At 47.1% G+C, this 8247-nt stretch overlaps 1 protein-coding gene across 9 annotated transcripts in view; it reads right to left on the minus strand.

Moving 5' to 3' along the window:
* Nucleotides 1-8030, minus strand: part of ELMO2 (engulfment and cell motility 2) — a 45341-nt gene extending 37311 nt beyond the window's left edge. For 4 of the 9 annotated variants that reach the window (XM_079127946.1, XM_079127945.1, XM_079127944.1 and 1 more), the window contains exon 1: nt 7949-8030. The gene's annotated coding sequence lies outside the window, so the exon portion shown is untranslated. Of the gene's footprint in view, nt 1-2905; nt 2930-4378; nt 4456-7948 lie in introns of all 9 variants that reach the window. The other 5 variants (XM_079127935.1, XM_079127939.1, XM_079127940.1 and 2 more) reach the window with 4 other exon arrangements.
* Between the last annotated feature and the right edge of the window lie 217 nt (nt 8031-8247).

The raw sequence follows: 8247 nt of genomic DNA on the forward strand, positions 1-8247 counted from the left end.
GGTCTCCAGAGTTAATTCTCTACACAGTACTTCCTTTGATTATTACACTAGCTAGGTAACAATCACACAATGCTACAGCACTTCGAAGGGCTGTACATATATTGATTCACTTAATCCACGCTGCATCCTGATGGTAATGTTGTTATGCCCATCACATAGACAGAAAAGGAAAGTAGCATTTTTGAGGATCACATAGCTAATTAAGTAGCACAGCCAGAATCTAATCTGGAGTGGTCTGGTGTTGTTGGAAAGTCATGTGAAAGCGGGTGGCTCTGTACCTGACCAGCAATAGGCGCTCTGTAGAGGCTTCTGGTTTGTGTATCTACAGATAAAGCACAATGACGCCAAGAGACCTATATAATAAATAAGTGTTCTCTGTTGTAACAGGAAGGTCCTCCATGGTTTAAAAATACTACTTCGTGCGGTGTTTAGTCTGCAATCTGGTCAGACATTTCCCTAGACCACTTGCGACTTCTACAAGGCAGGCATGTGCTCCCATTTCTTCTGAACCTCTGCACATTTTCTCCCTTCCACTGACTACCAGAGACGCTGCGAGTCAAGCTTCAAAGTCTAGCTCAGATGTTACCTTCTCTTTGTACCTTTCTGAGCTTTCTCTACCTTTTCCCAGCAAAGCTAAATAGGATAGGGGCCTCTTGTCCCTGCTTCAATGAACAGTCCTGTCATACTCAGCAGAGTCACACACTTACACCGCTCTTTTCCACTAGCTCCTCCTCCACACCATGGAGGGTGGGTGGTCTCATGAGCTAGCATGGCACCTGGTGAACAGTGAAGGTGCAGGAAGCTCATTTATCAGCACAAACACAATGGCTTTGGCCTTTTCCACTCCTATAAACCAGGTCTGCCTCCAGAAGGGCAAGGATGGCAGGAACTGTTGGAGTAGTTCTGCTGTTACCTCTGTGTCCCGCCGCCTTCCAACTGACAGGGAACAGACGGATGTGAGTGAGGGGGGCATGAGGTAAAGGGGATAATTCTATAAACTGGGCCCACTGTGCTGACCCCACATGCTTTAAAAAAAAAAAAAAAAAAAACACAAAAAACAATTTACCTGCAGCCCTGTCTGGTTTAAGTTAACAGGATATGTTATATTCCTCAGCAAATAACCTATTATCTGCAGGAGAAATGCAGGTCCAAAATGCCAGGTAAAAAGAACACAAGTTATCCTGAAGGGGAGACTTTTGTGATCCTTATACAGACCAGACCCCAGAACTCAGGAAAATAAAGATCATTTCCATGAACCATAAAATCTGTAAGAACAGGTTCCAACTAGAACTGATCAGCATGGGCCAAAACGACCTAGAATTGTCATGCACAGCAGGGACCTGAAAGTCTGATGTCATCCTGCTGTCAATCAAAAGTCAAGAGGTAAACCTGGGTGAGACTTTCTGGAAACTTCCCTGGGACCCCCAATAAAACTGGAGAAGAGGTATGTCACCCTCTCCTCTGAGGACCCACTCTCCCTTGAGTGTCCCCTTTTCCCTTTCCTATCCCTCTAATAAACTCATGCCTGTTAGTCTGAGAGATGTCTGAAGTCTTTGTGGCATGATTTAAAGAACGGGTGAAGGGGGCCTTTGCAGCTGCCTCAGTTTTGAGGAAGGCCCATGCCTTATAACAAAACCACATTATATTTCCAAGTTTATAATTTTGTTTTCATTTTCTAACATTAGAACAAATTTTACTTGAGAATCAGACTTAGCACCCCTGACTTTGTGAAAACAAAGGGGAAAACATCTGCTTTTCTCTCTATGGAAACCTTAATAGAGTAATACTTCTCAGGTAATTAATATTCCTAGGATAAAGGATTTCCTTGTAGGGAACCCTTCTAGCACGTGTTTGCTTACTCTTTTCATTTTCATTTTAGAAAGGAAGTGGAAATTAGGTCGAAGCAATTCAATAACATTGCCGAATTCTCCAGGTTATAAATAGCCTCTCATTCCACCACTCAGCAGTACTGTAGTTCAATAGCAAATGGCCAGGATTCAACAGCTCTCCACCCTTCTCCCTCTCACCCCCTTTATTTGTTTATTTATTTATTTGCTTGCTTTTGTGTACTAGGGATTCAACCCTGGGACTCTCAAGTGCTAGGCAAGCCTTCAATCACTGAGCAACATGCCCAGTTCCTTCGCACTCCCTTTAAAGCATTACATATATAAAGATGATCTGGAAAGCTAAAAGGGTCACAAAACAAGAGGCTGATCTGAAGATAATTCTATGAGGTGTGAGGATGAAAGCTCTGTTTTTTAACAAAGTTGGGGAAACGAGACACTAGGAAGAGCAGTGTCTCCAGTGGAGCCATCTCTAAGTAGCTTCTGGAAGGTGAGCTTATACAATCAGCACCATTACAAAAGGCCCCAGGGGCTTTATCAATCACCCCTTCAGTGACTGAAAATGGAACTGAAACTGCCAGAAGGCTGGAGAGCCCATCTTTGGGGAGGAAGTGAAAGATGATCTCCTCCCTGAGAGAAGGAATCCAGGATGAAGAATGCCAGAAGGTTTCCAGCTCCTCTCCCTCCCCCATCCCTTTAAGGGTAAGGATGATGTGTGCTTTTTGTTCTGTTCTTTGGCTTGTGATTCAGTGGGGGAGGCATGGGTAAGTTTGGTTTATGTTTCCTGCAACAGACTACAACTTCACCAGGAGGGCAACTGAAGAGGGTCACACCCTCTTTTTAAATCAAGAACACAATCTCAGTAAAGGCTTCCCCAATGCAATCTTCTCATCTGAGAAGTGACTCAACTTCCCTTAGTTCACACACTGCATGAGCACAAAGAGGGGGATTCCAGGTCACAGACTAAGGTTCTGACACTCCTGCTAGGAATCCAGGGAAGGACCACCACACCGCGGGCAGCTGAGGTCTCCTTTGTGTTGACATGTGGGCACAGGACTCACCTGATTCAGTTAAAAGTCACTAACCTGCACAGAGAAAAAACTGGTGAGAAGGGTGTGAGAACTGGATACTGTGTGGGCTTTCCCCCCAACTCCTACCCCAAGAGCCCCCAGGTCTCCACTCATCCTGCACAACCAACTCTGAACCACTCGAGGCTTAGAGGATAGTGTGTGAGGCTCAAGAGAGCATTCAACTCACTCCACGGCTTCGGGCAGAACTAGCTTTCAGACTCACCCTTGCAGATACCAGCATGTCTCACCAGGTCACCTGTCCCTCAAACACCACGCTCTTCTGAGGCTGCTGCTGCAATTCCCTCCGCCTTGTCCTGCTAGCACACTTTTACTCAACCTTCAAGACTCAGCCCAGGCCACCACTCTCCTCGGTGGCTTCCTGACCCTAACCCTCAGGCACACTTAGATGCTCCCTCATCTGTGCCTTCAGCCTGTAATTCGCACCTTCACAAAGTCCCATTACTTCTACAATTCTCTATGTGCAGTCTCTTCCCTGGCTACTAGAAATGTGATCTGCAGCAGGGGCATCTCTGGGGGCTAGTGCCAATGCAGAAGCACCCACTCTGCCCCAGATCCCTGACTCAGAATTTGCAACACCACTGCAGCGTGGTCATGTGTGGGAAGCAGACTCTAGACCAGTGGTAAGCCAGGCACGGTGCTGTACACCTGTAATCCCAGCTACTTGGAGGCTAAGGCAATAGGATTATAAGTTCAAGGCCAGCCTGGTCAACTTAAGAGAGATCCTGTCTCAAAATCAGACAAGGGGGATAGCAGGGTGTAGTTGTGACAGAGCCCTTGCCTAGCCTGTGGGAAGCCCTAGTTCAATTCCTAGAACACGTCAAAAACAAAACAAAACAAGTCCCCCAGGCGCTTTTAAAGCTCCAGGTAGGTGAACATCCTGAGGACAAGGACTCTGAAGCCTGTATCTACTCCGAGTCTGTAGCACAGCACCCTACATACAGCTGTGTCCACAGAATTTCATATCACAAGTATGAAGCCCCCAGACCTAACTGACTTTAAAAAAAAGAATAGGAATACTACCAATAGGATTATCCATTACTTAGACCTTTCCAAATCCCTAACTATAATAAGTGAAAGTTTAGAAGGGGTTAACAGACCACTTGCTCCATTTTGGAAATGACAGGAAATAGAAACCGAGACAGAAATACAGATGAACTTTAAGAAACTGTTTCCTGCCTGGCGCAGTGGCACATGCCTGTGATCCCAGTGGCTTGGAAGGCTGAGGCAGGAGGATTACGAGTTCAAAGCCAGCCAACTTAGCAACGTCCTGTCTCAAAATAAAGTATTAAAAAAAAAAAAAAAAAAAAGGTAGCGGAGGTGGGGTGAATGGCTGGGAGTGTGGCTCAGTTTGTAAGTGCCCCTTGTGTACAATCCTTGATACAAAAAACAAAACAAAAACAAACAAAAAAACACCTGTTTCCTGCTGAATGTAGTGGTACACACCTGTAATCCCACCTACGAGGGAGGCTGAGACAGGAGGATCACACGTTTGAGGCCAGCCTCAGCAACTCAGCAAGACCCTGTCTCAAAATAAAACAAAAAAATCTGGGGATGTAACCCAGTGGTAAAGCACCCCTGCGTTCAATCCCCAGTACCATAAACAAACAAAGAAATAAGAGAGGGAGAAAAAAAAAAAAAACTTTTCCTTTCAACAGATTACCACGATTGCACAAGGTGATGAAGCCTGGGTAGGGAAGAGATGTGGTGGGCTGAGAAAAGGACTGAATTATGACTAAAATTCCAGGATGTGGGTCCAGTTCCTTCAATAGTGACCATAACAACACAGCACTGTTCTCATAAAATTAGGCCAAGCCCTGTCATTCTAAAAAGGAGGGAAGTGAGGGCCAGAGAAGCTGGCAAGGCCACATCGCACCACCAGTTAGAGACAAAAGAAGGCCTAGGCCCCCACTTCTGCTCAGTCCTCCCTCTGCAGCACAGCTTTGCCACAAGTACAAGCTTCTCTGGATGGGATCTACATGTAGGGGTTGAACTAGATGTTTCTGAGGTTTCTAAACCTGTGAAGCAATGTAGGTTAACGCTAAGGAGCTTGTGTTCTGGGATGGAACAGACTTGGATTTGGATCTCAGCTCTAACAACTTCCCATAAAATGGGAATGAGAAATTCCCATAAAATGGGAATAAGAACCAAACCTACCTTGTAAAGTTGTGTGGACATTAAATAGGATAATAAAGCATTAAGCATAATACCTGGCACAGAATTCTAGCTGTGTGAACTTGAAGAAAAAATAAACACTGTAACCATGTTTCCCCAACATAAAAAACAAAAAAACCCTACTGCCAGGTTGTGACAAAATGAGAGAAAGTATATGGTGGCAATCAGGGAGGAAAATCAATATAAAAGGCAAGACATCTGTGGATGTTACTGTTATTATTATTATATTACTATTATTATTATAAATTACTACTACTATTACTAGTGGAAGAACCTTTGAGAGTTTTATTTCAGTTCCAGAGCAGAGACCAATACAATGCCTGGCACACAATGGGTATTGGACAAACCTTTCCTAGGGAGTCAAATTAAACCAGCATGCCTAATGGGGTTCTGAATTCAAATGCTTTTAAGCAGTCAGGCAGGTAAGTAAATAACCCAATATACAGCCTTCATGTAGGAATTGGGTAAACTATAAGGAATTGCTCTGACTAGTGGAGCTCAAATTCATATATACTCACACATTGAATCAGGCAACTTGGCCAGACGACCACTTTGCAGCCTCTAGCAAATCACTGATTCTGGTTCTTCACCATACCACATCTAGCTGCACAGCATCTAGTTATTTGATGTGATCTGGTCTCAGCCTTCTAAGTACAAATAGAAGTATCTTGAAGATGGAGGTTGTGAATTTCACTGTCCAGTCACAATTAGCCTGGAACAGTACTGGTCTTATGGTAGATTATCAGTAAGCAACCACTGAACTCAGACTACAAACTCAAGCTTAATATTCTCAGCACCTCTGAAATGCTACAAGGTGTGGGTTTTCTACCCAGATCCTGCGGCCAGGCTGTTAGTGCAGTTGGTCAAGGTATGGCAACTGAGTTGAGAAGGACTGCCTTGCTGGGTATTTTTCTTGAACTGCATCAAATATACTTACTTCTCAGCCACCAAAGCAGGTGCTACTGATATATCTAGATAACTTATCTTGGTACAAAACAAGCGAGAATATGCTGTATACTGGTGTCACTGTTTTAAAGAAGTTTGGTTCTCACTTCTTGCACTTCACAACTTCCTTGGCAGCAGCATGAGGTCTAAAAAGAATAACTAGACTCCAGATGGAGGTCTTGGTCCTAGCCCTCCACTCACAAACCCTAGGAAGATCCCGGGCAGGTAACAACTTTGAGGGGCTGCATTCTTTCTGATCAGTAAAATGCAGGTACCAATAGTTCCCTCAAAATACTCCACAGGGAATTAAACACTATGAGGTATATAAAGTGTCTAGCACTACACAGCTCAATATAGCAGCCCCTAGCTATGGAACACTGGGAAAGTGGCCACTACAAAGTGAGATGGGCCATCCTAAGCACAAAACGCAAGCCAGAGTTTAAAAATTAAGTACAAAAAAATGTAAAATAGTCCATTAATATTATTTAATATGGATCACATGTTGCAAAAATAATACTTTGGAATATATTAGGCTAAATAAAAACATTATTATAATAATTGCACCTGTTTCTTTTAATTTCTTTTTTAATGTTGAAACTAGAAAATTTTAAATAACATGTGACACGCATTATTTTTCTATTGGACAGCATCACTTTAGCACACAGCCTGGTACACAAAAAGTATTCCAAAGGCTGGTTTCCACTTCCTATGGGTAAAATATCAAGGACCACAATTCATACCCGCTTCCTCAATATTCTAAGCCCTGTATTCATTTATTTAGTAAAGATTTAGAGTGCCTTAAGGACACCAAGAGCAAAACCAAACACTGTCTTCTTCCTTATAGGTCTTACTACCTGGTAGATCACAGAGGCATTAATACTTTCATAAATAAATGCAAAACTGCATTTGGGCAAGTGTTGTGAAAGAGAACACAGGGTAATCACAGTGGGGCAATGACTTGTCAGGGACCAGGGAAGCCTCCTTGGGGGAAGTGATACTTGAGGGGAAAGTTGGGAGAATGAACAGTTTACTAGACTAAAGGTCAGGGAGAAGGAACACTAAGAGAAAGAGTCAAAGGATACCAAGAGCTAGGGATGGAGAAGGAACAGAAAAGGGCTGTGCAGGGAAAGTACTGGCACACTGAGACTGGGGAGAGGTGGAGCCAGATCTCCAGGGCCTGGACCAGGACCCAGAGCTGAAGCTGAAAGGGTTGGGGGGAAGCAAGCCAGTCTCAGGCCAAGTGTCCGGACCTGATCTGCATTTTGAAACAAATTATCTGGGTGCGACGTGGGGCCGATGGGAACCGGGCGCTGTGGGCAGACCAGTCAGGCACTGCAGCCGTCCAGGCAAACGCGAGAGGGGCCTGGGCTGCGGGGGAACCCCGAGGGGGAAGCAGTCGGAAGGGAGCCGGCGGGCTCCATGGGGCGGGGGGATGCACCGGGGAAGGACGAGGCCGAGCAGGACCCCGGGCTTCAGACTCGAGCCACCCGGCCCCCGGGGCTCCCCGGGGCGTCTTCGCGTCCCCGCCCGTCCCCTCCCCCGCCTCCGCCCCTCCCGGCGCCCGGTCCTCCCACCCTCCTCCTCCCTCGAGCGCTGCCCGGCCCAGCCCCTGCTCCCCACGGCGCGGCCCGCCCTCTTTCCGACCCGGCGACCCTTACCGGTAGGTCCAGGTCTCCCCTCCCGCCCGGCTGGCCCCGTAGGGCCGCGACCCCAAGAGGCCTGCCGAACCCGCAAGGTCCAGCCCAGGCCCGCCCTCTCCAACCCCTCAGCCCCCAGGGCAGAAACAGGCCGCAGCCCCGAGCCCCCTTTCCGGACCCGCCTCTCTTCCCTGCGTCCCTCCGGCCGGCCCCTCCCCGCAGTCCGCGCGCTCGGAACCCGGGCGCACCCCTCACTCACCAGGGCGCAGACCAAGGCCCAGCTCCCGCGCCCGGGTCCCGCCGCCGCGGCTCCTTCAGCCTCCGCCAGTCCCGCCTTCCTGGGGCCCCGCCCCTCGTAAGCCGGCCCTGGCTTCTATTGCTTCGTTTCGCTGTCACGCTGAGCTCTCCTTCTTTAATTGGGTTGTTTTTCTGTCACTCAAGGAGGGGCGGGCCCAGCTGCCGGCGCGGGAGTGAAGGGACGCCGACAGTCCCCGCCCCGCAGCCGAGGCCTCTTAAAGAAACAGGATGCTTTCTTCTGCAAGCTCTCTAGTCTGGAGG

This window comes from Sciurus vulgaris, assembly GCF_902686455.1.
Source record: "Sciurus vulgaris genome assembly, chromosome: 2".
Lineage (NCBI taxonomy): Eukaryota > Metazoa > Chordata > Mammalia > Rodentia > Sciuridae > Sciurus > Sciurus vulgaris.